Here is a 12,275-nt window from a genome sequence, read left to right on the forward strand (position 1 = left end):
TATAACCTGCCTGGAATGTGGGAAGGCTTGTTCGGAGTTTGATCTTTCCTAAAGTGGCACACAGAAGGCTCCACTTTAGATAACCAGCAGAGAGCCTCTGGTGCACACAGAAGGTACCACTTTAGGTAACTACCCTGTGACCGCCCCACCATGCCCCTTGCTCTATAAATAAACTCAGGATTAAGGGCTGGACTCGGTGGAGAATAGGGGTAGAAGATAGCTCTGCGGTTACAGTGAGTCATTTTCTGCCTGATTCCCCACTGTCGGTAAGTCACCTTGAATAAAACCCTGTAAATGGTATAGAGAGGTTTGCTTCAGTTTTCAGTCTCAGAGTGCCTTCTCTTTGGGCTACTGACCTTCCTCCACCTTCTAACAATGGGCAAGTCAGCCGGGAGACTGAAAACCAAAGCCTGGGTACAGGGGAAAGCCCATTGTTTGTGGGAGAAATCCCAGGTTGGCCAGCCACCCCCATGTGGTGCAACTTGCCAGGTTTTTGAGCATTTCAGACCAGTGCAAACAGGAATGCACCCTATCCCCGCCCCCTGCCAGCCAAAAGCCCAAGGCATTGTTAGATATCATATCTGAAACAGTAGGGGTGGGAGGAGAGGAAGGAAATGGAGATGGGAAAGTGAATAAGCTATTGTGGTAGTAGTTTGGCCATTGATCTGTGCATTATTAGATGCCAGGGAAAAGGAATTACTAGTAAGGAGAGAATTGGAACAATCAGCGAAGTGTGTTTTTAGAAGTGAGGCTTTGGAAAAGGATATAGGAACCCCTGTTCCTCTAATATGGACATTATGTCCAAAAGAACCCAACAGCAGGAAGAATGCTTGGAAACTATGGCATTTAAGGTGGCAAAGATGCACGGGCACAGATTGTTGCATACTAAAGTGGGAACTGTATCCCAAGAGAAGTGGGACCCTAAATCATGCGATCTCTGAGATAATGACTCCTCTGATGAGTACCTATCATGGAGGAGCAAAACGATGTATGGGCACACCTTCTGATTCAAAGACCCAGGCCACTTGTGAGCCTGGGGATAAGTTCCCACTAGTGAGAAAATAACTATGAGGGACTATTCTGCCGAATTAGTGGAGCTAACCAGCTGCTTTAAGCAAATGGGCTTGGAAGGGCTGGCTTCTTGGGTGTTATGACGGTGGGATACTGGGGGAGATATGTTAAGTGGGTTTGAGATGTCAAAATGGCCTCAGTCACTGCTCAACCTGCTTTGTGTCAAAGATGATGCAGGCATGGAGAATCTAGGTGCTTAACTAATTTGATTGGATAAATACTAACATTACCATAACCTGGCTTAAATAAAGGGGATATTGCCCCTGCTCTTCACTATGCTGGACCTTTAAGGGAGAACTATAAGAAATTATAGGTGAACTAGGAATAAAACATGCCTTTGATGCCCAACATTTTAGAGACCCAGGCAAAGAATTATTTTCCTCTGGTAGGAAAGACCATATCTTACAGTTAGCCCTGGGGCCATGGTAGGAGACTTTAGTATCTGTTCTTGCCCCTATGGTTAATTGGCCCATTGCTATAGTAGCTGTTATGATGGCTGACTAAATGAAACCGAAAGAATCTGTCCTGAGGGAATCGGGTTGAAAATGGGGAGAAACAAAGGATCCTGCCAATGATAAAATGGCGGAAAGGAGACCCACCAAGTTCCCTCATAAACAATTATGGCAAGAAGTAATATCTGGAACGCAGAGGGAAAATATAGACAACCCAATCTAGTCTCACCAAGCACATGGAAGGTGCTAAGGCAAAGCAGTTCACTCCCTTGAAGAAAGGCTCAAAGCCAGGTGTGTCGCCAAGTGCCTCTCCGTTAATGGAGGAATTTCAGGGGTGGATACCCCCTACCCCACCCACCCTAGAGATACGGGGTTAGGCCAACATTGCCCTCTAGTGTGTGTGTCGGGGGGGACCCATGTTGAAGTGGCCGTTTATTGGTCTTGTGCTGATGGGCAGCCTGTACTTGCTCTGATAGATGCTAGAGCTAAATGCACACTTATCTGTGGAAACCTCTCAAACTTTGGGGAGAGACAGTGAAGCCATTAATGCTAATGGGGGACAGATTATCAAGGTCAGACAAATTAGTCTTTATCTACAAATGGGCAGGCTTCCTTCCTGCTGTTTTTTAGTGCATATTTCCCCATTCCTGAGTAGAATTTGGGTGTAGATGTTTTCTAGGATCTGGATCTAATTACAAGAACAGGTGAAATTTGTTCTCTGTATTTAAAAGTCTTATGGTTGACAGCGGGTGGGGGGGGCACGGTGGGGGAGAGGGGAAAGTAGGTGATGGGCATGAGGAGGGCAGTTGTTGGGATAAGCACTGGGTGTTGTATGTGAGCGATGAATCACGGGAATCTACCCTCAAAACCAAGAGCACACTGTATATTAGCTAACTTGACAATAAATTATATTTAAAAACAGGTGAACTAGGTTACATACTCGAATAATGAAACCTGTCCTCAGGACTCCTGCAAAATGGGAGTCTATGCAGTTGCTATCCCCTGGAAAGTAATAAAAACAATGTAAACTACCTGAGGGCCATAATGAGATAACCACCACCATTAGAGAATTAGAAAAGGTTAGGGTAGATCTGCTCAAAGCTCATTCAATAGTCAGGCTGGGCCTATAAAGAACCCTAATGGGACTTGACAAATGACAATAGGTTCTAGGAACTCAGTAAAGTTACTCCACCCATCCAACCTACAGGTGCCTGATAGAGCCTTATTGTTAGGTCTTAATGGATACCATGAATTTTTCTATCATTATGTACTGGACCAAGCTAATGCCCTTTATGGCATTCCATTAGAACTCGAATCCCAAAACCAATCTGCTTTCATGTGGAACAGGAAACCATGAACCTTCTAGATGTTCCATAGTCGCACCATTTGTCATAGGATGGTACCCAGAGATTTGGAAAAATGGATATTGTTAGAAGAGATGGTGCTTTATTATTCTATAGATGCTGTATTAACTTGTGATTTACCCTCCTTGTCTCCAGCAACTGCAGCATTACAAGTGTACTTAGGAGGTTGGAAGGTAAATACTGATAGAATCAAGGGCTAGGTCAATCAGTAATGTGCCCATGAGTCATGTGGTTAGGTAAGACCAAAGCAATGCCAGAGGCAGTCACTGATAAAATATAAGCCTTCCCAATCCCTGTAATGGCAAAAGAATTAAAAGCTTTGGTTGGTTTATTGGGTTCCTGGAGATCTTTTAGTCCTCGTCTAGCACAGATATTAACACCTTTATATGCCTTGGTTAAGAAAGGAAGCCAATGAGATTGGGGTACTAACCAATAAGAGGTTTTCTCAAAGGCAGAAATGGTAGTAAAACAAATACAGGCCCTGGGGGTATTATACCAAGTATCTTTTCTGACCATTGTGATATGAACTAGAAACTAATAACTGGAAGAAGGTTGGAAAACTTATAAGCAGGGGGAAACTTAGCACACTACTGAACAATGGGTTGAAGAAAAAAATCAAAAGGGAAATAAAAATCTTAAAATAGAAACACAACGCCTGAAAACCGATGGGATTCTGCAGAAGTTCTAAGAGGGAAGTTAATAGAATAAACTCCCAGAAAGCAGACAGATATCAAACAACCTAACTTTATACCTCAAGGAAACCCAGAAAGAATAAGCCCAAAGGTAGCAGAAGGAAGTAAACAACAAGGATCTGAGCAGATATGTCACTGCCCACCCCCCCCCCCCCCCCCCCCCCGCATGAAAATGAATCAACTACTTTAATTTTAGAGCATGAGCATGCGCAAGTAGGGGAGGGGGGCAGAGGAACAGGGAATCCCAAGCAGACGCCATGCTGAATGTGTAGCCAGATGCAGGGCTTGATCCCATGACCCTGGGGTCATGACCTGAGCTGAAATCAAGAGTCAATGCTCAACCGACTGAGCCACCTGGGCACCCCTGAATCAATTACTGATACATACCACATGAGGAATCTCAAAGTAATTATGCTGAGGGTAAGCAAACAGAAGAATACATACTATATGATTCCATTAGTAGAAACTTTCAGAAAACTTAAAGTAATCGTGAAGAAACAGACCATTGGTTGCCTAAGGACAAGAATTGGAGTGGGGAGACCTGGGATAAATCACAAAGGGGCATAAGGAAAATCTTGATGGTGATGGCTATGTTCATTATCTTGATTGTTGTGAGGTTTCCATGGGTTAAAATCTATCAAATTGTATGATGTAAGCATGTGCAATTTGTTGTAGGTCAGTTATACGTCAGTAGATCTACTTTAAAAAAGAGACCAGGGGTGCCTGGGTGGCTCAGTTGATTAAGTGTCCAACTTCAGCTCAGGTCATGATCTCACGATTTGTGAGTCTGAGTCCAGGTCGGGCTCTGTGCTGACAGCTCAGGGCCTGGAGCCTGCTTCAAATTCTGTGTGTGTGTGTGTGTGTGTGTGTGTGTGTGTGTGTGTGTGTGTCTTCCCCTCTCCTGCTTGTGTTCTTTCTCTCTCTCTCTCAAAAATAAACATTAAAAAGAAAAACAGTAAAACAGAAAGATGAATAAAACTAAGCTGGTTATTTGAAAAAATAAAAAAATAAAATTGAGAAACATTTAGCTACACAAACCAAGAAAGAGTCAACATTAGAAATTGAAGAGGAGACATGACAACTCCTACCACAACTCTAGAAAGATCAGAAGAGTTTACTGTGAACAAGTCTAAGCCAACAAATTAGATGATGTAGAAAAAATGGACAACTCCCTAGAGATCTATGACCTGCCAAGGCTGAGTCATGAAGAAACCAAAAATCCAAACAGATCAACAGGAGCAAGGTGAATAAATCAGTAATCAAAAACTTACTAGCTTCTAGAAAAGCCCAGGACCAGATGGTTTCACTGGTGAATTCTACCAAACATTTAAAGAAGAATTCATGCCAAGCCTTCTTAAAGTGTTTCAAAAAGTTGAGGAGGGAATATGCCCGACTCCTTTTACAAGGCTAGCATTACTCTGATACCAAAACCAGATAAGGACACTGCAAGAAAACAAAAGTATAGGCGAATATTCCTAATGAATGTAGGTACAAAAACTCTGACCAAAATATTAGCAAACTAAATTCAATCGCATATTAAAAGGATAATGATGATCAAACTAAAAGTCTTCTGCACAGCAAAGGAAACCATCAGCAAAATGCAATCTACAGAAGGGGAGAAAATATTTGCAAATCATATAATCTGATGAGGGGTTAATATCTAAAATCTCTAAGGAACTCACAACTTGATAAGAAAAAATATATACAATTTAAAAAGTGGGCAGAGGATGGGACACCTAGGTGGCTCAGTCTGTTAAGTGTCCAGCTCTTGATTTCAGCAGTTTGGGAGATGGAGTCCTGCATCAGGCTCCATGCTAACAGTGCAGAGCCTGCTTGGGATTCTCTCTCTTTCCTTCTCTCTCTGCCCCTCCCCTGCTCACTTTCTCTTTTTCTCTCAAAATAAAAAAAAATGGGCAGAGGAATAAACATTTTTCCCAAGAAGACCTACAAATGGCCAAAAGGTCCATGAAAAGATACTCAAAATCTCTAATCAGGAATATGTAAATGAAAAGCACAAGACCTCACCTCACACTGTTAGAATGGCTATCATCAAAAAGACAAAAGAACAAGTGTTGGCAAACCTGTGGACAAAGGGGAACCCTGTGCACTGGTAGGAATGCAAACTGGTGCAGCCCCTACGGCAGACGGTATGAAGGTTCCTCAAGAAATTGAAAAAAGAACTATTGTATGATCTGGCGATCGTGCTTCTGGTTATGTTTTGAAAGGAAATGAAAACACAATCTGAAAGAGATCTGTAGTCCCATGTTCAGTGCAGCCTTCTCCACAACAGTCAAGATATGGAAGCAACATAAGTGTCAACAGATGAATGGATAAAGATGTGGAAAAAAATTCAGCCACCAGAAATGGAAATTCTTCCATTTGTGAGGACATGGATGGAAGTTGAGGGCATTATGCTAAGTGAGATAAGCCTGAGAGTGAGAAATGCAGTATGATATCATTTATATGTGGGAAGCTAAACAAGCTAGAATCATAGAAACCTTAGAAATACAGAAAGTTTCTTTCTTACAGACATTAAAAGCCGAAGGCAGCTGTAACACTTGGCAAAAGTAATTTTATGCTCATCAGAGACCTTGACTCCCTTATCTCGTTGCTCCCTATCCTCAGCATCTGATTTCTATTTCACGGTTCAAAATGGCTGCTTAAACTCTGGTCATTGAGCCTATATTCCAGCCAGCAGAAAGGAAGAGGCATCAAAGCACTGATCCTTCCCTCCAAGAATATTTTTCAGAAGTTGCATGCAGCAATTATATTACAACCCACTGCCAATTTTAGTCCTACCGCCATGCCTACCTGTAAGGTAGGCTGGGGGAATGCATAGTATTTTGGATGTTTGTGTGACCAGTTAAAACTGATGGTTTTATTTATCAGGAAAACAGAAAGGATGGATATCATGGGACAGCTCAGAGTCTCTCCCATAACAACTAATTCCAAAATTCTTTAGAGGAAAAAGTAAGCACTTCATCCCAAATTCATAATCATTTTATGAGCTCCCGGTACTCTTTAAAACTCTTTTACAAACACTTGGGGTGCCTGGGTGGCTCAGTCAGTTGAGCGCCCGACTTTGACTCAGGTCATGATCTCATGGTTCGGGAGTTCGAGACCCCCCCCCGCCCAGTCAGGCTCTGTGCTGAAAGCTCAGAGCCTGGACCCTACTTTAGATTCTGTGCCTCCCTCTCTCTCTGCCCTCTCCTGCGCTCGTTTGCTCGCTCTCAACAATAAACATTAAAAAAAATTTGTAAACTCTTTTATAAACGTTCTGACAGTAGCAAAAGTCTAACAGTGTCTAATAATCGTGAGTCAGAGGTGCTCAATTTCAGTGTCAAGGGCGCTGGCAGCAGGTGCCAACCACCTGAGGATTCAGGTTTTCAGGAATTTCGCCTGTCACTAGTGAGGACCAGGGGCCCCTCCCGGAAGGCATGGGATCATGCCTTTGCTTGCGTGTATCTCCACAGAACCCAGCCCTGTGCTCGGCATGGAGAAAATACAAAGCAAGTATTAAGGCACTGACCACATGCCAGAAGCAGAAAGAGATTTGTGGAGATTATCCAATCGAAACTGCACTTCTGAAATGAAGGATCTGAAGCTGGAATAAACCTTGGCAAGTGCTGGCTACGTGTAGGCTTGGCGTAAAGGACTTGAACCCTGTTATCTTGCGTGCATTAGTGATAAAGCTGAGTTTACGTAAATTCAGATCTTGGGCTCTGCACTAACATAAAACTTTTTCACTTAACATTTTCTGACTTAATTCTGACACTTTTCCTGCATGTGCAACTTAATTCACATTTGATTAATGTCTACCTCGTTTTAATGGATTTTATTTTCAGTTGGAAGAAAGAAAATTATGTTTTTTATATTGCCTCCATCTCTTCAATTTTACTTTTCATTTTTCCTGAGAAACAGATTTTCTTTTTTAGGTCTCAAAGGGTTTTACATTTGTCTCTCAATATTGTACATAGAGTAAAGCGTACATGCTCTAAAACCAGGTAGCTGGGACTTGAAACCTAGCTCTCTCACTGTCTATGTGACCTTTGGAAAATTACCTGATCTTTCTGTGCCCTACTTTTCACATTTGGGAAGTGGAGATTAGAAGACCCACTTACTTCATAGATCTATTGTGGAGAGCGAATAGAGTAATATATATAGCCAGCTAGCTTCGTACCAAGCCAATGTTCAATACATGTTATTTGAGGATGATGGTGGATTCTTAAGGATGTTATTCCCTTGCTACCTAGCATATTTTTGGCCAATTCTCCTCCTTTAGTAATTTATAAGTATTTAGAAAATTACAACTAATATTGACATTCAACTAAGAAAAATATCACAACATAGTTGAAGCTTCTAAGACCCTATTTTCATACGGTTCACTCAAAACTGAACAGAGGTTAGGGGTTGGTGGAATAAAAATTAAAATGCATGTATAAAGGGTCACCTGGGTGACTCAGTCAGTTAAGCATTAGACTCTATTTCTGATCGGGTCATGATCTCTCGGTTGAATTTGAGCCCCCCACCCCGTCTGGGCTCCACAGGCACAGTTGGAATTTTCTCTTCTTGTCTCTGCCTCCCTCCCCCCATCCTGCCACTTGTTTGAACTCTCTGAATAAATAAGCTTAAAAAAATATACTAAAAAAAGTGCATGCACAAAGACTCTGCAATGATTGGAGGTGAGGGTTGAATGGGAGATGAAAGGATTCACCTTCCCTCTTGCACTATTAGCTGGCTAAGTCACACATGAAGAGAATTACACCACACAACTCTTCTCAAAGTGAAAAGTAGTTTCAAACTAAATTTAGCTATTATTGGCACCAGCAAGGACCACCTTAGTACAGAATGTTAAGGTTTAAATATTTAAAAACTGTTTCAGTGAATAAAATACAATTTTGTGTATTTTAGTTTATACAGTGCTTCAGGTTCTCACAGTCCCTTTCCCCAAGGATACCTTAGTCACATGTCTGCATTGAAACCAATTGCTGTTGACAAATGGGCTAGATTATTCTGGTTCTGGGGCTGGTTCAGGGCAGGAAGGTAAATTCAAATACTTCTGCAAGTCTCTCTTTCCTCTGGGAAAGTGTTCTTGTCACACCAGAATTTCTTTCAAGAAAATGGCAGCATCTCCCAGAAAACATGGCCCATCACCATTTTCTGCCTAGAATAGCATCAACAGGTGGTGGGACCCACACACTGAGATGGGATGGAGATCTTGTTTCTGCCACTGACCACTTATATACCCCCTGAGAGAATCTTTTCATGTTATTGGAAATCAGCTTCTTCATCTATAAAATGGGGATATTCAAACTTGTTGCTAAAGTTGTTTTTGAGATAATCTGATGTCATTAGCCTGAAAGTACTTTGCAGCTATAACAGATCGTAACAATAAAGACTGGTATTATTATTTCTCCTTTTAGAGATGAACTACTTGATTTTCAACGTTAGGTGCAGGATGTTTTTATTCTGAAATGAGGAGGCTGTGATCTAGAGTAGTTAGTAAGAGGGGATTTTTGAGCAGAGACATTTGGGTTTTAATCCCCGTTCTAAGTGTAAATTGTGACCTCAGGAATGCCTTTAACCTCTCCAAATCTTGGATTCCTCATCTATAAATTGGAGATAATAGTTGTGTATAATCTATAGAATTTATAAGATTTAAATAGATGAATATTCTTCAGCAGAACACAGGCAGACCTTGAAGATACTGCAGATTTGGTTCCAGACCACCACAGTAAAGTGGATACTGTAATTAAGTGAGTCAAATTAATTTCCTTATTTCCCAGTGCAAATAAAAGTTATGGAATCTAGACACACTCTATGGTGTCAATTTCAAGCATTCAAAATTTACTTAACGTAGGTATTATAATGACCGTCATTTGTCAGCGATATCAACAAAAGTAATCTAAATACACTGATAAAATATCTTCTTTGTAATTCTTCATAGTTAAAAAGAAAGGTGGTAGGAAGTCTTTGTAGACTCATGAAAAAAAGCTTTTTTGAGAAGACACTATGGAAGGATAGATTGTTTTTATGAATTTTATGGTGGTATCCTTTAAAAAATTTTTTTTTAATGTTTTTATTTTTGAAGGAGAGAGAAAGCGAGACAGAGCATGAGCGGGGGAGGAGCAGAGAGAGAGGGAGACACAGAATTAGAAGCAGGCTCCAGGCTCTAAGCTGTCAGCACAGAGCCCGACGTGGGGCTTGCACCCACAAACTGTGAGGTGACCTGAGCCGAAGCTGGACACTCAACCGACTGAGTCACCCAGGTGCCCCAAATTTTGTGGTCATATCTTTTTAAACGGAAAATGGGAAACGTTTCTTGAGTGTTGCTATGAGCAAGACACTGAGATTAAATTTGAAATTAATGTCACTAAATAAACAGTCTTTAGCTTGGCTCAGAAGTTTTAAGAAGAGTGCCAGAACCATCTGTGTTCTCTGAGCAACTTCTCCCTTTGAAGGAAACGTGATTATCCAAAGAAGGATCCTCCAAAGTAAGGTTGGGAAAATGTAACACATCATGTGTACTAAGTTGACAGTCAAAAGCTTTGAAGATTGTATGAAAGTTGAATGCCCTCCTTAGGGGTACCAGCTTCCAGCCTGTGTGAGCATATCTCACACTCCTCCGGTCACTTAAGAGCTAGTGATTCATCCAAAATCCAGGTGTCTCTCCCAAAGAGTCGTTAGCGAAATAATAGTATTTGTTTGTGAAAAGCACTGGAAGAAAAAGAATAATTCTGAGCAGCACAATAACCACACTGCAGAACTGTGAATAGAGCAGGAGTCTTCCTAAACGTAGAAACCAATGCTAACTAATGCGGCCAGCAGAAATTTCAGATTTGGTAATGAAGAGTGGTTGCTGAATATTCATAGAGCGTGTCATTAAAGGACCTGGCCAAGTTAAAATAAATTCGTCTAGATTTTCTGAGAAATAAACAATGAATCTTTAACAATGAAACCAAAAGCTAGAGAATTTGAAATAAAGTACTTACTGGCCCTTCCTTAACTTCTCTTCCACCCTGTTCTTAGCTCTAGTTGGGAGAAAGTTGCTACTTCTTTTTTTCCTTTTTTCGTTTTCTCCCCAGCTATATATTATCCATGATCATTGGCTTCTTCTTCTTCTTTTTTTAGTCTATTTTTTGACAGAGCATGACTTGGGAAGGGGCAGAGAGAGGGAGAGAGGACCCCAAGCAGACTCCAAGCTGTCAGCACAGAGCCTGATGCAGGGCTCAATCTCATGAACCACTGTGAGATCATGACCTGAGCAGAAATCAAGGGTCCGATTCTCAACGGACTTAGTCACTGAGGCACCCCGATCATTGGCTTCTTTTTAAAGAATAATTTGTTTCTTAAAGACCGTTACCCTAATAAAACTTTACATAGCCTTTGGCAAAAAACATCTATATCTGAGTCTGAATAATCTCAATTTGTATTCCCTGGTTTTAGTCTGAGAATGAGGTCATGTTAATTCTTTTCTTTCCCCACTCTGAAAAGAACTGACAAAAAAATTAATTGGCTGCTTTACTATATCTTCCAACACTAAAATCACTTTACTATAATCAAGGGATTGGTGCCAGAAAACACTAAAGCTTAGGACAGTTTGAATCAATCAGTGAAGACCATGCCATGTCTGGTGGGGGAAACTGAGGAAAGCAAGAGGCAACCATTCTGGCTCTGAGATAGCGTGAGACAGAGGACTTCCAAGCTGGCTTCTCCCTAGTGGTGCTTCCCTTGGATGTTTCCCCGCAGTTCTCAGGGGACAAGAGCTCCCCTTCAGGACTCTCCATCTTCTGTTGACCCTAGCTGCCCTCCACATTCCCCCTGCCAGAGCCCCTCGGGGCTCCTGGGAAACAGAACGTGGCTCTTACCAAATTGTATAATGCCTTGCTGTCTCAGTTGATTTATTTAATAGTCCTGTACCACAGAGATAATTAGAGGAAAACCTACCTATTGAGGAATAGCTTCTAACTAGGATGTGCCAGCTTATCAGTAATCCTACCTCAGACTTTCATAGAGACATTTTTATTTGAAGATCAAAAGAACTGCTTTCTAAGACCTGCTGACAAGTAGGATCATTATACATGCCAGACCAACCCTCTATTTGTGGAAATAGGAATCCTACTCATTGCTCTGTGAAAGACTTCTCCAAATGAGATAAAGAAACGAAAGAGAGAACATAATCCTTCCCTGGGAGATACTATTCTTCCCTGTTGGAAAGAAGAGGAAATCTTAATTCACTTCTGTGAACTCTAAAGGGTTCTCATCAGTCTCACTGAAGCTAGTTGAATTTAACATAAATAAGTTTGAGTGTATGTTATGTTTAGTGTTTCTACATTTTAATAGTATTTTTATTTTATTTTAATTTTTATTTTTTTAATATGAAATTTATTGTCAAATTGGTTTCCATACAACACCCAGTGCTCATTCCAACAGGTGCCTTCTTCAATACCAATCACCCACCTTCCCCTTCCTCCCACCCCTCCATCAACCCTCAGTTTGTTCTCAGTTTTTAGGAGTCTCTTATGTTTTGGCTTCCTCCCTCTCTAACATCTTTTTTTTTTCTTCCCCTCCCCCATGGTCTTCTGTTAAGTTTCTCAGGATCCACATAAGAGTGAAACCATATGGTATCTGTCTTTCTCTGTATGACTTATTTCACTTAGCATAACACTCCAGTTCCATCCACGTTGCTACAAAAG

This window comes from Panthera tigris, chromosome D3 (assembly GCF_018350195.1).
Source record: "Panthera tigris isolate Pti1 chromosome D3, P.tigris_Pti1_mat1.1, whole genome shotgun sequence".
Classification (NCBI taxonomy): domain Eukaryota; kingdom Metazoa; phylum Chordata; class Mammalia; order Carnivora; family Felidae; genus Panthera; species Panthera tigris.